This window comes from Bos grunniens, chromosome 23 (assembly GCF_055505025.1).
Source record: "Bos grunniens cultivar Pamir isolate PY7600 chromosome 23, Bosgru_T2T1.0, whole genome shotgun sequence".
Lineage (NCBI taxonomy): Eukaryota > Metazoa > Chordata > Mammalia > Artiodactyla > Bovidae > Bos > Bos grunniens.
In genome coordinates, this window is record NC_141187.1 from 36,131,316 (window position 1) to 36,151,464 (window position 20,149).

At 39.2% G+C, this 20,149-nt stretch overlaps 1 pseudogene; it reads right to left on the minus strand.

Moving 5' to 3' along the window:
* Positions 1-19,383, minus strand: part of LOC147347617 (regulator of nonsense transcripts 3B pseudogene) — an 84,744-nt pseudogene extending 65,361 nt beyond the window's left edge.
* Positions 19,384-20,149: the final 766 nt, after the last annotated feature.

The window sequence follows — 20,149 nt, forward strand, 5'->3', positions numbered from 1 at the left end:
TTGGGAGCATAATAATGAGAGGTATCACATGTCTGTTAAAAAAATGAACACTTGTGTTTTGGTCAGACTTGATTATTCACTGATACCTTAAATACTACATGTATTAATATCTCAGTTGCCTTGTCCAGGATGTAGGAGATACGTAATCCTAAATGAATTGACAGATATGCTGTCTTCCTATATTTGCATGAACTCCATCATAAAGCCATTGCAATTGTGTTAATCCAAAAACTCCTTGCTCTCACATTCAGATGGCTCCTAGCTGTACTTCAATCCACTGTTGCACTTTGCTTGGCATCATCTCTTAAGTGGTGTTCTTAAGTGGGGCCTTTGGGAGGTGATGGAGTTATAAGGACAGAACCTCCTGAATGAGATAAGTGTTTTTATGTATAAGAGACTCACAGAGCTTCCTAACCCTTCCCCCCATGTGAGGATACAGTAAGAAGTGTGGGACTAGAAAGGACCCTGCCTGACCAGACTGTGCAAATCCATTTCTATTGTTTATAAATCTGTTATTTTGTTACAGCAACCCAGAAGGACTAAGACAGAATCCTAACAGTCTTTAGACAGTTCTGTAAACTTCATGCTATTTGGGTACCCAGGTGCAAAGTACTTTTATTGTCTGTTGTAACACTCTGAAACTTGGCTAATAGTACATGGCTGACTTTCATAAAGAATCCTGAGAATTCAGTTTTCTTGGTAAGATAACCAACATAATGAATAATTATCTAATAAGTTGACCCAGAATAACTTGCTAGGATTCTAAAGTAAGCTGTTAATGGTCTTCTTTGTAATGCCAGCTTCTCCTATCTGTGACAAATTTTCATCAGAACTTCATTCTGTCAATGGTAAGGATGGATTTTCTTTTGATTTTTCTCTTAAATGAAAGTAAGAAATATTGAAAAATAGCCTTCTTAGATTTTGACGTCTCTACAGATTACTTTTTTAAGATGAGATCCATTGCACTCAGGCACGCATGAAAAAGATGCAAAACTCAAAGAAATTTGCTATGGGATGGATCACTAAAAACCATCTCAGAAGTTCATGTGAGGGATATGGGCTTAGCACTTCTCGTTGTAGATGATTCAGCAATTCAGGTGCCTGAGGTAAGTGTTAATCTTACTTGCATCCATGCACAGGCACTAGGGCAGGTTATTCAAAGTGGTTTGGTGGGCATCTTCATCTTTTGACTGCAGCGATGGGAGTCCTGACCACAAGGAGTAATCATGTTCTCCTTGACTCCAGGATGAATTTAAGCACCAAAAGATAATAAATTATGAGTTTTATTAGTATTTGCTCTTCTTTGTTCCATCCAATTATCAAATTAAGATTACGGGAAGAGACATGAAATTCCCTAGACATGTGTTTTATAGCCAGCACATCAGATATCTATTAGTAATCTAAAAACTAGAAGCAGAACTCAAGTATGAGTTTAGTTTTGACTTTCTCTCTTCTTGTTTCCCTCTCTCTCTTTTGGTTTGAGGACGACAAAGAAAATAGTGGAATTTCACTAATGAATGTCCTGGGATATACTTTCAAGAAAGCATTTATCTTGGAAATTATTCTGTAGTTCTCTTACCCTCGAAAACATTTCAGTCACCTGTGACCAGGAAGAGGCACAGTTTTGGTGGAATTGTGTGCAATTCAGGGAAGGCTGCACCTGTCAAAAATTGCAGTGGAATTCTAATCCACTGACAGGAGAATCTATGACTATGAATGACTAGGCTTTTGCTTCCTGTAATAGCAATCCAGAATATAGAAGGCCTGAATCTTGTTCTTACTAAGTGAGAAATCTCATAACACATTCCTTATTACAGAGGTCACCTCTTTCATTCATGAGAGAAGCAAGGAAGCCTTCAGGAGGCTGCTCACCTGGCCAGTTATAGTTTCCATGCCTTCCTGAAGTACTTTGTTGTCTTCCTCAATCTCTTTGGCCTTTGATGGAAGAGCATTTAAGGCTCCTTTCATATCCTGCAGCTCTGTGACTAGGTGATGCAAAGAGTCATTCCAGGAGACCAGCAAAATGAGCACCCACCTCAGAAGGATTTCATCCTATGCAACCATAAGAAACAATCTCTTAAAATAAGTATACTTCAGTGTGCTTGGTAACATGTGACATTTACTCAGAGCAGTTGACCTAAAAAACTCTTTGTTATTCCTATGTGCATGCCAAATTTTTTGAAGGTGGTAAAAGCTGTAAAATAAAATATAAGATCTTAGTTTATACTGTATGGGCAATTTATAGATTGGTTATTTATTTTGCTGCTACAGATATTTAGCCATCACTTGATTTTATTCATAGTTTATCAACTGCAGAAGTAATTTCTCTTTGATTGCTTGTTTTTCTTCCACTTTTCTCTGCATGAGTGGTTACCGTAACCTCTAACGATATGAAGCTTGGTAACATAAGTGTACTGCCTCGGTTGCTTGAGTGATAAACTGGACAAAAAGAGTCACCTCTGTCTGCTCAGTTGCTCATTTGTTTTGAGGGGTGGGGAGGGAGGAGGTATGGCAACTGTTGAAGAGATTTAAGTCTCTGCCCTGGGCATACTGTTTATTCTGGAAGTGATCAAGCAAATTCAGAGTTAGAGTTATTTGGGCATTCAATAAATGAACCCATTACCAGAATATTAACACATTTGATAGATGTCTAATTTTTCTGAAGATCACATAAAAATTTGAAAGTCATTCTTTTTCCTACTTTTTCTTTCCATTATATCTATAAACACTTGTTTATAGAGATAATTTATAAACATTTCATCTCTTGTTTACTGAGGTTGGGACCAATATGCTCTCTTAATAGGAGTTATAAAGTTATAACTTTTCTTTGACTAACCTGTGAATCCACACACCTACAGCTTCGTGTTCACTGTTGATGCAGAATACAATGTTGGTGATGGTGGCAAAGTAGTTAGAAAGACACGGCACAAAATTCTAGGAAACACTAAGCAATGGACTGAGACTAAGAACAACAAAAACTAGCTAACACATGCATAGAGGAAAACTAATATTTAGTGGAAGTTGTGAACATTTAAAGAGATTACTTGGGAGATTTGGAAAAAAGATGACAGTCAAAAATGGAGGATGACAGCAAAATTATGTGAAGCAATTATCCTTCAATAAAAATAAATTAGTTAAAAAGACTTAATGGAGGATGAAAGAAAAGCTAGTGAATATAAAGGACTATGGAATTTAATAGAAACATTGAGCACTATTTTTTTTTTATTATTTGTCTGCTCTACTGTGGACTCCTTGATTGACCTAAAAGTTTACACACTCCTTCAAAGTAACTTCATCAGAAAGAGAATAATTGTTTCCAATTCTAAAACAACCCTCTATTTTAGGTCTAAACTTATTCATTGCAAATCGTATAACAATCATTTGTAGCATTTAAAGAATTGTCATCATTTGTTTCCATGGCCAGGATTCAGCTTTGTTTAACACATTCCATCCACACAGTTCACTGTAGTGCAGTTCTCATTTATTGTGTATTTACTGAGTGCACGTGAAGAATGCCCAGAGGGACACTGAAGAGCCAAAGATTCAACATGCTTCCTTTTCCCAGCCCCTTCCCCAAAGTGCTTTATGTCAGGTATTGTTATGGACTGAATGTGTCTCCCTCAAATTCATGTGTTGAACCCTCAACTCCCAAAGTACATGTTTGGAAAAAGGGCTTTATGAAGATTAATTAAGGTTAAATGAGCTCATAGGGTGGAACAGTAATCCAGTAGGATTAGTGTCTTTTTGAGGAGAAACACCAGAGAGTTTTCTCTTTTGTCTCTGTCTGTCTCTCTTCCCGACCCCCCACCGTGTGAGGACACAGGGAGAAGCCAAGCTGGGAAGACAGAGCCCTTACCAGAACATGACCTTATGGCACCCTGATCTGGGATGTCCAGCCCCAAAACTGTGAAGAAATATATTTCTGTTGTTTAATGCACTGAGTCTATGGTATTCTGTTATAGCAGTCCAAGATAACAAATACGGGAGCTTTAACCTTATTTTGGAAATGTAAAAATCTAAGTGAATGAAAGGAAATTGAAACAGATTTTTCAATCTTGAAAAATCTTTTGAGATTTCACAAAACTGATCCTTTTTTTCTTTTGATTCCACATCTTAGGAGCTTATGCCTTCTTTGACCTAGAGAGTGTATTATTTAAAGTTTGGCTGATGCAGCCTTCTTGTTTAAATGATAGTATAGCCCAGTCAGTTACTTGAAGGATACTTCTGGAGATAAGCACAAACCTTCCATGGGCTCACAAAGAGTCAGACGTGACTTGGAAACTCAATAACAATTCTTACAAATGCATTTATCATTTTTTATGACAGGCACTATAACCAAGCTTTCTTAGTATCCCTCCCCATGATATAGAAACTTTAATACATTTAGGAAGCTTGCATCAAATGTTGATACCGCAGGGAAAGTGAAAGTCACTCAGCCATGTCCGACTCTTTGCAACCCCATGGAATATACATGTCTATGGATTATACATGTCAATGGACCATACAGTCCATGGAATTCTCCAGGCTAGAACACTGGATTGGTTGGCCTATCCTTTCTCCAGCAGATCTTCCTGACCCAGGAATTGAACTGGGATCTCCTGCATTGCAGGTGGATTCTTTACCAACTGAGCTATCAGGTAAGATGAGAATATACTTTATTGAAATGATATTATTAGATAATAAATGTAATAGTGATATGTTGAAATGGTTAATCTTGGACAATAAACTCATACTATGTCACGATAGCAGTCTTTCCTTTTCCTTTGCTGTGGTAAGTTTCCTCACAAGAGACAGAAACAGAATAATACAAGAAAAATACAAACATCTAAAACATTTTTTTAACAGCAGATTCAAAGGTTATTATCCCTTTATAAAACTCTATATAAATGTTTAAAGAACAAACAGATAATAATGTACATTTTAATCGATGTTTTCATTTTCTAAAACTGGAGCATATGAGAAAGAAAGAAAGTGAAGTCATTCAGTCGTGTCCAACTCTTTGCGACCCCATGGACTGTAGCCTACCAGGCTCCTCCAGCCATGGAATTTTTTAGGCAGGAGTACTATAGTGAGTTGCCATTTCCTTCTTCAGGAGATCTTTCCGACCCAGGGATTGAACCTGGGTTTCCCGCATTACAGGCAAACACTTTACCATCTGAGCCACCAGGGAAGCCCCAGGGAGCGTATGAAGTCCCTTTAAAGTTATGAAATGACGCACTTGAACACTTCAGTATTTCACAACTTTCCCTTTTGACCTTTTTTTTTCTGTTTACCTGATAATGCTTCCTTACCTTCTAGTGCCTTAGGCATAAAGCATATCTCCTTATTTGCTGAAATCTGAGAGATGGCTGAATAATGGGCAGTTTTAGAGTAGTAGGCTTATCATGTCAAAATCATGGCTTTGAATGAGTGAGCTCTTCCAGAGAGCGGCTGAGAGTTGAATGTTCCTAATAGTCCATCTTGTCTGGAGCATTGGCTGTGTAGTTGGGGTGTGTAAAATAATTTAGAGTCAGATTGTCAGGGGACTCATGTGACACATTGAGAAATTTGGATCATATCCTTAAGGAATGGTGAACATTGAAGGAGGTGTGAAGTTAGAGAAAATTTGAGGAAGAATATGAAAGCAGGATTTTTGTTCCTAACATATCTGCCAGGCAAGCCCAGTCTAACATTATCCACAAATCATGAATTTTTTGATTGTAAACTAGACATCTAAACTACCGCGGCCTTAGGTATAACTACGGTGCCTGTTAAGCATATGAAAGCAGGAGAAACTGTGTATGGCTCTTCTCGTATTTTAATTGTTCATTTAAAAAGTAAAGCAGCAGCTTGAAGTGGTCCATGCAGTCCATGGGGTCTCAAAGAGTCGGACACAACTGAGCGACTGAACTGACTGACTGAACTGAAGTGGTACATTTGGAGAGGAACTTCACTGAGGCAGATCGTTATGCTCTGAGACACTACTCCTGCTCTGAAAGGTTTTATTGCTTTCTCTGCAAGTACTGTACCAAGTACTGCAGTACTGCTTTTTCTGCAGAGTACTGAGAAGACTAAGAAAAGACAAGACTAAAAAAAACAGCTTGTTTAAAACAAGCTGTTAAGTGGCCTTAAAATATTGGATTGGCCGGAAATCGTTTGGGTTTTTGCAAGATGATATAGAAAAACCAGAACGAACCCTTCGGCCAACTTAATATAATACAACCAGGAAAGAGGCAGGGTTTCCCTGGTGGCTAGAGAGTAAAGAATCTGCCTGAAATTCAGGAGACCTGGGTTCGACCCCTGGGTCAGGAAGATCGCTGGAGAAGGGAATGAATACCCACTCAAGCCAGGTTGAGATGAGGAGGCTGCTTGCCGGGACGGTGCGGAGTGTCAGAGAAGCTGCAGTGAGAGACCAGTACTGGAAGGCCACGTGGAGAGACTGAAAAGATGTCAGGGAGAGCTGGCAGATTTGGATGGTTGTAAACTGATTCCAGTGTTTGATTCAGGCAACAAACCGGATGGTGAGAGAAGCCGGTAGTCAGATGAAAGAGAAGTGAGATCAGTGGCTTGAAAGTAGAAAGTTTGGGTTTGGGCTTCCAGACTGAGCAGTCTAAAGCCTTTCTGTTTTCAAAGGGCATTTGAAAGTTTTGAAGGGAGAAAGATTTCCTTACTTATCCAGACTATGGGTCCAGTAAGGGTTATAATTCCTTTTTCCTGCTAAAGCAGAATAATGCTAGCATTAGAGCAGTGCATGCGCGCTTAGTCACCAAGTCCTATCCAACTCTATTGTGACTCTGTGGACGATACGCTGCTAGGCTCCTTCTGTCCATGGGATTCTCCAGGCAAGAATACCGGCGTGGGTTGCCATTTCCCACTGCAGGGGAATCATCTTGACCCAGGGACTGAACGCGCGTCTCCAGAACTGCCAGGTGGATTCTTTATCACCTAGTCCCCTGGGAAGCCCAGTTTTAGTGTAGTGCAAGTGAAAGTCACTCAGTCATGTCTGACTGTTTGCGACCCCATGGGCTATACAGTCCATGGAATTCTCCAGGCCAGAATACTGGAATGGGTAGCCTTTCCCTTTTTCAGGGGATCTTTCCATCCCAGGGATAAAACCCAGGTCTCCCACATTGCAGGCAGATTCCTTACCAGCTGAGCCACAAGGGAATAAACCAAGAAATGAGGAAATGCTCAGTCTGCCACTCTTATGTGGTCAGGTAAAACAACCCAGGAATATGCTTGTGTATTGTGTGATGTGTTTGGTTACTTATGGTATTTATTGATTTTGTTTTAAATTTTAAAATATGTAGTATAATGCAGGAGAAGTGCTTATCTTATAGATGTGCTGCTGCTAAGTTGCTTCAGTCGTGTCCGACTCTGTGCGACCCCATAGACAGCAGCCCACCAGGCTCCCCTGTCCCTGGGATTCTCCAGGCAAGAACCCTGGAGTGGGTTTCCATTTCCTCCTCCAACGCATGAAAGTGAAAAGTGAAAGTGAAGTTGCTTGGTCTTGTCCAACTCCTAGCGACCCCATGGACTGCAGCCTACCAGGCTCCTCCATTCATGGGATTTGCCAGTACTGGAGTGGGTTGCCATTGCCTTCTCCATAGATGTATACAAATCCATGTAGTAATATGGCAATATATTGTATTTTTACTAAATAAGGTAATTATGTATCTAATTCTGCCTTTTATTCAAAGTAAAACTCCTATGTCTCACTGTTAGAAATACTTTCTGAAGGATATTGAAGACTTATATGTATCTATATAATTGGTCGTGAGTGATGTTAAAAATGGAGTTCGTAAATATTCAATATCTCATCTACCAGAAATACGACATTCATTCTAAATTGGACAATATTATTATACATTATTAGTGAAATGAAATGAAACATGTGAAATGAATGAGTTATATTTAAAGATGCAACTACTTTGTAAGTGATGTATTTGTAACCCTATTTTATTAAGTGTTTTCTGATATGAGTGAAATATAAATTGAGATGTAGTGTTTTGAGATGATTTAAATTTAGGAAGGATAAAGGAAATGGAATTTTTGATTGAGAGGAATACATTACATAGATTGGTTTTACATTTGAATTTTCTTTATGTATAGACTTCATTATGGGGATTAAACTATATAAAAGAGAACCATTAAATAAGCAAGAGTTAGGAATTCATTTTAAATATTTAATGATTTAATTAAGTTTTATTAGTGTGATGTTCTTTGCTTTGCCAATTATAAAGTGACAATGATCTTAATTTTTTTTTTCCATTTTGGATAGCATCTTTGATGGATTTGTATTTTTATAAATAGTGATACTCATTTCTTAAAATAACTTTTTCACATGAACTGAAATGGCCAAGGAAAGAAATAGCAAGCAATTGTGAAGCATTAAATTTCACAAAATTTAGTCACTGCATTGCACTTTTGATTTAAAACTAATATACTATAAGGTTTCTCTAGTAAAAATTGTATTTACTTCACTCCAGTTTTATTTTTATATAGTCGTAATGGTTTTTGCCAAAGTATAGCAGCTGTTCCACGTCCCACCTCATGGCCAGGTGCTAATGATGCTTGCTCTTGCACTGGACACTGGGGGTCAGGTCCAGGTGACCAGGTAGCAAAATGGCGTCAAGCAAACAGACAGGGAACAATTAAAGGGTAACTTACATGAATCATACCACTATCAACAATTTGTTCACCATGAGGGGTGAGCAGGGTGTGGTGCTAACCAACATTATCCTCAGGATTATGCAAGTAATCATAATGTATTAGTTATGGACTTACCATGAAGAAATCTTGCTCTCTCTGATAGCATGAATGAACCCTGAGGGCATTATGCTATGCGAAATAAGTCAGATAAAGACAAATGCTATATGATCTCACTTAAATGAGGAATCAAAAACCAATAAACACAAACAACAAAATACAAACACAGAGAACAGTTGGGTGGTTTCCAGAGGCAGGGTTTGGGTTGGGGAGCCAGAATGGGTGAAGTGGATACAGATTTCCTGTTATAAACAAGTCACAGGGATATAATACAGAGCGTGGTGACTATGGTTAATAATAGTGTATTGTATACTTGAAAGTTGCTAAGAGAGCAGATTTTAAGTCCTCACCACAAGAAAAATTTGAAGCAGTGTGTAATGATGGGTCACACTAGAAAATTAACACTGGAATTACTGTGGTGATAATCTTGCAATATATACAAATATCAAACCATTATGTTGCATACCTAAAACGTGTATGATCTTATATGTCAATTGGAAAAATAACCTACATCTTGGAATAAAAAGTAGAGGGAAACTTTGACCATATGTTTTTATATGGTCCTTCATATTCCTATTTCACCTGTATTAACTGGCATAAGAATCTATGAAGATGTATATCTGAATAACTTGATGACTTGTGAAATTTTCCTGACATAGGAGGGGAAAGGCAGAGAGTCTAGATTGTAATATTTATCCAACAGGCATTTGACCTTGAATGACAGAAAATAAGATTCCTCAGACTTTCCTAATAAACCCTCTGCCCTTTGCCATAGAGGGGATCCATAGTAATAAGTTGAATGTTAAGTAAAACTCTCGATATTTTTCAAGGATTCCTTTATCTTAAGAATTTGTGCTTATAGATGAAATTTTTGAAATTATTCATATTTTCAAAATAGTTAACTGATTTTGAGTTTACTACTTTACTCCTTTACATTAATAAAAATTTAATATTATCCTGAAACATAGCCTAAGGCATTTTGGCATGAGAAATGACCTTGATAACCAACTTATAAATAAATAATATATTTTGAGCATTTCTTCAACATACATTTATTAAATATATATTTGTTAACTTTTATGAAGGTTTATTGTTTGAATTTAATCTTGCTGGTCCCAAATTTTTCATGAGAAACAGATAAATATGTGAATAAACAATTAGTCCAGTTGTAGTCATTTTTTTGAATGTAAGTAAAGCCTAACATAGGAACCCAAAGGAGAGAAGAGCTGATTTATCTGGGAAAGTCACAAGAATTTTCAAAAAGGAAGTGAAATAGGATTTGGAGGAGCTCCCTGGGAGTGGAAGGGGACAGGACTCAAGGTTGGGGAAGAGCTTATACAAAGAAAGACATTTAAAATCTGAAGAGAGCCACAAGTTTGGGGAAGGATGCTGAATTCTATCAGCTCTCTCCTATCTTTGGGAGGGCCAGGCAAAAACAGCAAAAGATCCCCAGCCTGTGACTCACAGGTCACACTTGCTCCCTGTGGTTTGTCCTTCCTATGAGTGGACTTCCGGGCAGACACATGGACTCATGAGCCTAGGAGCGAACGAACCCTCCACTCCTGTCTATCCTGGAGACAAGCCTCCTCACATGACCTTGGGAGACAGCACTGGGTTCTATAGGTAAGATCCCCTGCAGAAGGAAATGGCATCCTAATCCAATATTTTTTTTCTGGAAAATCCCATGGACAGAGGAGCCTGGTGGGCTACAGCCCAGGAGGTCCCAAAAGATTCAGACATGACTTAGCAACTGAGCAGCAACAACAATTAGAAACTGGTAGTAACAACAAATCAAAGAATTGTGATTACATTTGGCCTTTTACTTGTGCTGTGATTAGCCTTTATTACAACTCACATGTACTGAAGTTATTCTGTATGTGTAATGTAAGACTCCTTATATTTCATAAATATTAAACTTCATATCCACATGTGAGGCTTTGTTCTTCTTGTTGTTCAGTCACTAAGTCATATCTGACATTTGTGACCCTGTGGACTGCAGCACACCAGGCTTCCCTGTCCTTCACTATCTCCTGGAGTTTGCTCAAATTCATGTCCATCGAGTCAGTGATGCCATCCAACTATCCCATCCTCTGTCACCACCTTCCCCTCCTGCCCTCAAATTTTCCCAGCATCAAGGTCTTTTACAATGAGTCAGCTCTTTGTATCAGGTGGCCAAGGTATTGGAGCTTCAGCATTAATACTTCCTTTGAATATTCAAGGTTGACTTCCTTTAGGATTGACTGGTTTATTCTCCTTGTAGTCTAAGGCTCTCAAGAATCCTCTCTAGCACCACTGTTCAAAGACATCAGTTCTTCAGAGCTCAGACTTCTTTATGGTACAATACTCACATCCATACTTGACTACTAGAAAAACCATAGCTTTGAATATACAGTCATTTTTTGGCAAAGTGATATCTCTGCTTTTTTAATACATGTCTGGTTTTTTCATAGCTTTTCTTCCAAGGAGCAAGCATCTTTTAATTTCATGCCTGAATTACCATCTGCAATGATTATGGAGCCCAAGAAAATAAAACATTTGAGGCCTATCAAATACCTAACTCAAACTTTTCATCAAGATGAATGTGGTTAAAGAATTATATAGCATTAGGATAACCACATTCTAACTTATTTTTAAGCAATTACCATGTTTCTTTTAATGATTCTTATTTATATCTCAAAGTTGTATTCTTTATCATAGCTGCTGCTGCTACTGCTGCTGCTAGGTTGCTTCAGTTGTGTCCAACACTGTGAGACCCCATAGATGGGAGCCCACCAGGCTCTGCTGTCCCTGGGCTTCTCCAGGCAAAAAACTGGAGTGGTTTGCCATTTCCTTCTCCAATGCATGAAAGTGAAAAGTGAAAGTGAAGTTGCTCAGTCGTGTCCGACTCTTAGTGAACCCATGAACTGCAGCCTACCAGGCTCTTCCAGCCATGGGATTCTCCAGGCAGGAGTACTGAAGTGGGTTGCCAGTGCCTTCTCCTCTTTATCATAGAGCAATCACTCAAATTTACATTGAATCTCCTATGTTTGCTAAGAAATCCTGTGGCTAATGATACAATAGGGGAATAAAACGAAAACAAGATGGTTAAAGTTGAAATTGGAGAAAAAGAAGAGAACCGCAAGAAAAAAAATGTAAAAATGTGTACTGGATAAAGTTCTGCATGGTGGGAGAGAATGGTCAGTTGGGTCTTTAAGAACAGTAGCCATATGGGGACACTATATTAAGACAGGATACTCATTTTTCCATAAAGCTTCTACTTCCTGGGGACAGTGTGTTTGAGAAATTAAAAATTAGAACTTTTATTGCTACAAGAAATTTAGTGAAGAAGATGATACATTGGGTGTGGTAGGGAAAAAAATCACTCTTCTCAGAAAGAGACATTTTAATCTCAGGGCATAATTTAGAATACTTAAAGTAATTCAAAAGCAGGCAACTGTACCATCTTTTAAAAACAAAATGAAATAGAAGAATTTAATGGATCAATAGTGATTCAAAATCTTTAGTGTAGATAGATGTAATATCCAGACACCATATAAAAGCCAACTTTTTTACACTGGCCACCTCTTTTGGCCAAATATGTAAGTCTTAATTCTGTAAAGAGTTGACAAGACATCAGATTTTTGTTTGCTAAATTGATGAATACTACCTAGATGACTGGCTGAAATATTAAAATTTCAGTTTAAAAAAGTAGTGACTTTGATGTTAAATTTAAATGTTTTATATTGGGTCAATATTGTCGTAGGTGTGTATGTGTGTGTGGTTGAGCCGCAAGGCTTGTGGGATTTTAGTTCCCCAACCAGAGATTGAATCTGGGCCCTCCACTGTGAAAGAGTGACTTCCTAACCCTTGGACCACAAGGAATTCCCAGGGGTCAATATGTTTTTAATTTGTTGGGACATATTATATAAAACTAAAATAAAAATAATAATCATACTTAGAGGGAAAAAAGCAACCCAGAACAAGGATTTCTTTAGAAATATGATAGTATTTTGTAATTATGGAGTTCTCTGCATTTTTCAAAGCTTCCATATATATTTTCTCATTTAATTTCTAAAGTTTTTTCAGAGAAATTCAAATTTTTATGTTCTCCAATTTAGGGATGAAGAAAATGAGTCCTTGAGGGGTTAACTGGCAGATTGTTACAATAAAGACCCCTGCCCTCACCATCATTTACACGTCCCTGTGTTATTCCCTATACATCCCCTTGTACTCTGGCTAAGCTTACTCATATGATTGCTTTGGCCAATCAAACAGCAGCAAATGTGGTGCATAGATCCTTGCATTGCATTTGCCCTTTCTTCCTGCTGGAAATCCATCTCCCTGGAAGTGATGAGGCCTTGGCTGGCCTCTTGGAAGCCCAGACAAGACCTGAGACATGTGATGAGGTTGTTCTATATCAGCCAGTCCCATCAAGCCAGTTGAGAGGATAGAACCAACCAGATAACCTGTAGAATTGCGCACTGATCAGCGACTGTTGTCTTAAAGCACTGTGTTTTGGGGATGATTTGTTAAACAGCAAAAACTAACTTATAAACCTAGCATCAGAAGCAGGTAGACACAGGACCAGAACCCAGATCTTTGTGGTTCAATTTCGGCACTCCTTGGGGAAGGCTGGGAGGAGTGAGTGTTTTACTCAGTTGTTGAAAAAATTGGTGAAAGAATTTTAAAAATCAGAAAGGGAGAAATTAAACCCTTATACAGTGGTATGAGAGACTTCATTTTTCAGTTCAGTTCAGTTCAGTCGCTCAGTTGTGTCTGATTCTTTGTGACCCCATGAATTGCAGCACACAAGGCCTCCCTGTCCATCACTAACTCCTGGAGTTCACTCAAATTCACGTCGTTCACTCAAACTCAGGTCCATCGAGTCAGTGATGCCATCCAGCCATCTCATCCTCTGTCATCCACTTCTCCTCCTGCCCCCAATCCCTCCCAGCATCAGAGTCTTTTCCAATGAGTCAACTCTTCGCATGAGGTGGCCAAAGTACTGGAGTTTTAGCTTTAGCATCATTCCTTCCAAAGAACACCCAGGACTGATCTCCTTTAGAATGGACTGGTTGGATCTCCTTCCAGTCTAAGGGACTCTCAAGAGTCTTCTCCAACACAACTATTTACTTTGACAAAACTCATTCATCTTTTCAGGTAAATAGGTGTTATCTCTAAGCTATATTTTTTATTTCCTACTTTTATAGTTCTGCAGTCTCTGGCATCATACTGTGTGCCTTTAATTATGGGTTAAACTTTCTAGTAAAAATGTAAGAAAAAATCATTCAAGTTTATTTATTTACTGTTTTGACATATTTATAATTCATTGTTGTTGTTGTTCAGTCACTAAGTCTTGTCCAACTCCTTGCCACGCCATAAACTGCAGCATGCCAGGCTCCCCTGTCCTTCACTGTCTCCCTGACTTTGCTCAAACTCATGTCCATTGAGTCAGTAATGCCTTCCAACCATCTCATCCTCTGTCCTCCTCTTCTCCTTTTGCCCTTAATCTTTCCCAGCATCAGGGTCTTTTCCAATGAGTCAGCTGTTCATACCAGGTGGGCAAAATACTGGAGCTTCAGCTTCAGCAGCAGTCCTTCCAATGAAATTATAATATTATAATTCATGGCATATGTATTTTACTTTCTATGGGTCTATGGAGTTAAATAAAATAACCATAGTATAAAGTACCTTTTTTTATTTTCAAGACTTCTTCTCCAGTGGTCTTGCACACTCACATCAGATGTCCACAACTGCTGAAACAGAAAATGTTATTTTGCTGCTGTTGTTTACATGATACCCAAAGAGCAAAGTATCCCTATTTTTTTCAATATTTATTGTCCTTGTAGTTGCTTTGGCGAATATCCTTCAACTCTTTGTTGAGTTTGTTCTGTTTTTTGGTACTAAGATTGATCATTTTCTGGCCCAAAATGATTATTAAAAAATTAAGATTTAATTTGAATGGAGATAGGGAAGGGGTAACACAATGGCTTTTCTAATGAAGTTGGCAGCAACTTTGAAGTCCAGAGCTGTAGCCATGGCTTCAGAATGGCCCACTAGGAAAAAAAAAAAAAAATCCCATGGAAAAGTAAACATTTTGACAAGGATCTAGATATCAATTGGAGCTTATCCAGCTTTAAACAGAAACACGTGCTTTGTTCAAGGCATTTGCAGAAACAAAACCATTCTGCATTCTTTGATTTTTTAAGTTCCATCTTCTATTTACGCTATATCATGGCTAAAGGAGGCCATGAAATTGGAAGCAAAGGCAAATTCTTTTAACTAAAGCTGAAGTCTTCCTACTCTCCTATCCCCAGAGACTTAATGCTTGACCACAGACGTAGTCTCCCAACCTGCCCTACTTCACCCCTCCATGGATACTATAAACGGCTTTACTCAAGTATTAATTGTTAAGTGTCAATAAAAAGGGAGCTGGACACACACCCCTTCCTTTGAGGAACATGCTGTGAGTCAACCTTTTCTTTTTTTTTTGTTTATATCCCACCTTATCTGAGCTGTACCTGCTGGTGCTGGAAGTTTCCAATTATGGAAATAGGGTGCCTATTTCCTCCTCTAAACTGAAAGTTTGAAAAATTATCCCCATACAACAAAACCAGGAGAAGGTCCATGCTTTTTTTTGACCATACAATCCACAAATTTGAAGGACTGTGATATATTAAGTAGCATAAGCAATAAAAAAGTAAAACCAGATGATCAAGAGACAATCAATCCAGTGGGATAAACCAGCACCAAATCAAAGCAAATCCCTCCGACACTAGAATATATTTGGTTTTCCTGTAAGAATGGTACAATTGATTAATTAACTTAGATTTTCACTTTTCAACTATTATATTGGTATCAATTCAGTGCCTTTCTTGTTTTATTAAAAACACTGCTATGAAGTATTTGCAGAGTGTGCATACCATGAAGCTCTGACAATATTTTGGTCAAATTTATTTAAGGGTAATTTACGTTCTAATCAGTGTAAAATAATCCTCTGAGTAAGGCAATTTTAAATGTTAAATTTCACATTACCTGTTTCTAAAATTTACAGACAGTAAAATAGAAGAACATCTGTATTTAGTATCTCTTTAAAATCACAATTGTAACTGCTGTTTCCAAGTCCACCACTTGAAGGATAAGAGACACAGTATGATTACAAAAATGACTGTAGATCCAAATAGTGATTCCATGGCTTAGGCCCCCCAGTTGACTTCCTGGAAGGAGAGTGAACTCCTATCCTTCTTGGAGGAAATTTTCTCTCAGACAAAAGTAGAACTAAGAAGTAAGGGCTGGGGAGGCCATCAGAATTTTCCCACTAGGAACACCTTGGTTTGCTTAGAATAGGTCTGTGTTGCTCCTCCATCGCTTGGTCATTTGTATTGCTGTTGCTGGTATCCTATTTTGGATACTGTTGCCTACAGAGAGCTCGCTCTGTCTATAATGAAGGGCTGTGGGCTGAAACACTTCTGTCTTGCCACCAAAGCTTAGACTCCATCCTTTCCCCTGTCCTCAGTTGATGCAGGGAGTGGGCTCCTTCACCTAGAACCTTGAGGACCACATCTCACCAACCATTCCTCAGAGAAGTTAAAATCCTTTCTCCCACTGTGTATTGAACTCCCTTTACTTAGACTTCAGATTACATTTCTCATCTGTCCACTCCATTTTCAGGAACCCCATTCCAATTGATTTATCAATTATCAACACCATTGGTCACATGGGAAGTTCATGAAAGCTTCACCCAAAATTAAGAAAATCATTAAAATACTGGACCAGTCAGATAGTATTAACAAACCACGGCATTCTGGGGCACACGAAGTTTTCCATGGTGTATGCTCACAGGGAGAGATTTTAGGGAAACAATTTTCAGACTCTCAACATTCACATATTTTCTTTTCTAAATGTTTCTCTCTGAGAAAGCATTTGTATTTGAAGGCTTAAATACTGGTCTTCTTTCCCACCTCCCATTTCAGAATTGCCCTGGCCCTCTTTGACAAAGAAAGGCATGCCTTTCACTATCTGGAATCTTATTATTGTGTGATGCCCCAGGGAGTACAGATTTCTGGGATGCCGGACAAAGAGACCATTTGAAATGCTCCTGTTGCCTAAGCCTTCTTTGATCTTGGCATCATGAGCTTATGGTAAGTCATCATGTCTTTCTGTCTTTTATTTATTTCTTTTAAATGGATTGCAAGAAGAGCTTCATGTTGTAACTTGCTTAATTTATATATATTGTGCAACAGAATGGCAGGACTGGACAATATTTATTCCACAATCTTCTTTGGATGCGCACTTGCATGTGAACACTTACTCCGAATGGAAATGGTGTTGGAAATTTCCCGGTTGTCCAGTGCTTAAGAATCTGTGCTCCTAATGCAGGGGGCCTGGGATTCAGTCCCTGCTCACAGATCTAGATCCCACAGGCCACAACAGAGGTGGAAGAACCAGATGTACTACAACTAAGAAACAAATGAATAAAAATACTAAAAAAAAGAAATGTTGGGATCTTCGCCACATAGTGGCTTTAAGTGTGACCTTGGAGTCCTGTAGCCCTTGTACATTCTCCCACTCCACCACTCACTAGCTCTGAATCTTTAGGCCAGCCTTAATTTACTTCTCTCCATAATGCCATTCAAACTAGTGTCCACCTCATGGAGTTGCATAAGAATTAATGAAGATATGCAAGAAAAACATTTCAGAGAAAGACCAGAAGAAGATAAATGCTTGACCAGTGTTTGTCCCTTCACATTTTCTTAGTGTGAAGTTACAAAGAGGGAGCCTTGTCAAGCAAATCCAGCCACCCGGCTGTGTAGTGAAGGGCGCAGCCTCACCCAAAGGGAAGTCTGGACTTTGCCCTTGTTTCCTGGGAGCTCCTCTCTAAATCCTTAGGTTGTTTTCCTCTGGGGAAGGGTGACTAAAGGTGTCAAAGGTTGACACTGAGAGAAGTGCTATTGTTTATGTGAGGGTCTTGGGACAGCCTGGTATGGATGCAAACAACGTGATTTAGAGTAAAAAGTTTGGGCCACATGAACAATGTGATTTAGGATGGGGGGTTTGCTCATGCAGTATCAGCTGCACCTCTAGAGACGTTTGAGCCTGAGATCAGCTGTATGGAGCATCAATCATGCCTACAAGATGGAGCCCCAGTAAAAGCTCTGGACACGGAGCCTGGAGTGAGCTCCCGTGTCTGCAAGTGCTCACTGCCGGCACATCGGTGCTGGGAACATAAAGCTGCCTATAACACCCTGGGAAGAGGAAAAGCTCCATGCTTCACACTTTCTTTGACTCTGCCCTATATGCCTTTTTCCTGGGCAGTTTTTTTTATCTGTATCTTTCAAAACTCTTCCATCCCCTGGGTATATACCAGGAGAAAACTGCAATTTGAAAGGATACATGCACCTCAGTGTTCATTGCTTCATCAGGGCTTCCCAGGTGGCTCAGATGGTAAAGAATCTGCCTACAATGCGGAAGACCAGGGTTTGATCCCTGGGTTAGGAAGATCCCCTGCAGGAAGGGATGGTAACCCTCTCCAATATTCTTGCCTATTCTTGTCCATGGGGACAATCCCCATTGACAGAGGAACCAGGCAGGCTACAATACTTGGGGTCTCAAATAGTCGGACACAACTGAGCACAGCAGTGTTCACTGCAGCACTGTTTACAATAGCCAGAACATGGAAGCAACCTAAATGTCCATCAACAGAGAAACAGACAAAGAAGATGTGGTGCAGATATACAAGTAACATTACTCAGCCATAAGAAGGAACAAAATAATGCTATCAGAAGCAATATGGATGGACCTGGATATTGTCATACCAAGTGAAGTTAAGTTAGAGAAAGACAAATACATATGAAAACACATGTGAAATATTAAAAGATTGTACAAATGAAATTTACAAACAGAAAGAGAGTCGAGATGTAGAACATAAACTTATGGTTCCAGGGGGAAGAGGGGAGGGATAAATTGTGATATTGGGATTGATGTCTACACAGTACTATATATAAGATAGATAACTAATAAGGACCTACTGTATAGCACCAGAAACTACCAGATGCTGCATGGGAAAACAATCTAAACAAGAGTGGATATATGTATATGTGTAACGTATTCACTGTGCAACAAGAACCGACATTTATAGCATTGTAAATCAATTATACTGCACTAAAAATTAAAAACTGAATTAAAAATAAATCAAAGATCTTCAATAAAACATAACCATGTGTATAACAGCTTTCAGTGAGCTCTTGGAGTCCTAGCTGATTGTGGAACCCAAGAATGGTCTTGGAGATCCCCAAACTTGTAATTGCTATCTGAAGTAAATAAAGTCCTGAGGACCTTCCACTATAAAATTAGTATCTCTCAAAGGCTCTTTTCTTCTTTTGTCTACTAACTCAGTAATTAACTCATATTTCAAGTAGGAACATGTATGGGGAGGGGTGGGATTACTCAGTGACTGATAACCAAGAAAGACCCTGGAGACACTCACATATTGTTGTGAAATCCATCAAGGAGTTTGCATCCCAGACACTCCACCTGGGGCTGCTGGTCCTTATTCAGCTTCCTTAGTCCTTGGCATCCTATCATCACCACAAAGGACTCAGTATGGATGAGGCATTGGGTTAGCTTAGACAAGACAGTCTCCTCGATGGGTGCCATGGTCTAAATGCTTGTGTTCTCCCAAAACTCATATGTTGAAAACCTAATCTCCAAAGTGATGATTTTAGATGGTGGGACCATTTGAAAATAATTAGGTCATGAGTTCAGAACCCACATGTGGGCAGAACCCACATGAATGGGATTAGGGCTCTTGTGAAAGAGGCCTGAAATAATTGCTGATCCCTTCTATATAGGGATATGTCCTGGAAGAGGCCCTCACTCACTCAACCATGCTGGCACTCTGATCTTGGACTTCTAGCATCCAGAACTGTGATAAACAATGTGGTTTATAAACCACCCAGCCTCTGGCATTTTGTAATAGCAGCCTGCATGCACTAAAACACTGGACATGATTAAGTGGGAAAAAAAAAAATGTCAATCTTGTTTTCCCTTCCTAGGTCATGAATATGGAACAGGTAGCATAGATATTCAATTCCAGTGGCACGTGGTAACATACTCCATGCTGCTGCTACTGCTGCTAAGTCGCTTCAGTCGTGTCCAACTCTGTGCGACCCTATAGACGGCAGCCCATCAGGCTCCCCCATCCCTAGGATTCTCCAGGCAAGAACACTGGAGTGGGTTGCCATTTCCTTCTCCAATGCATGAAAGTGAAAAGTGAAAGTGAAGTCGCTCAGTCGTGTCGGACTCTTAGCGACCCCATTGACTGTAGCCCACCAGGCTCCTCCATCCATGGGATTTTCCAGGCAAGAGTACTGGAGTGGGGTGCCATTGCCTTCTCCATAGAATTGTACATTTCCTTCAAATT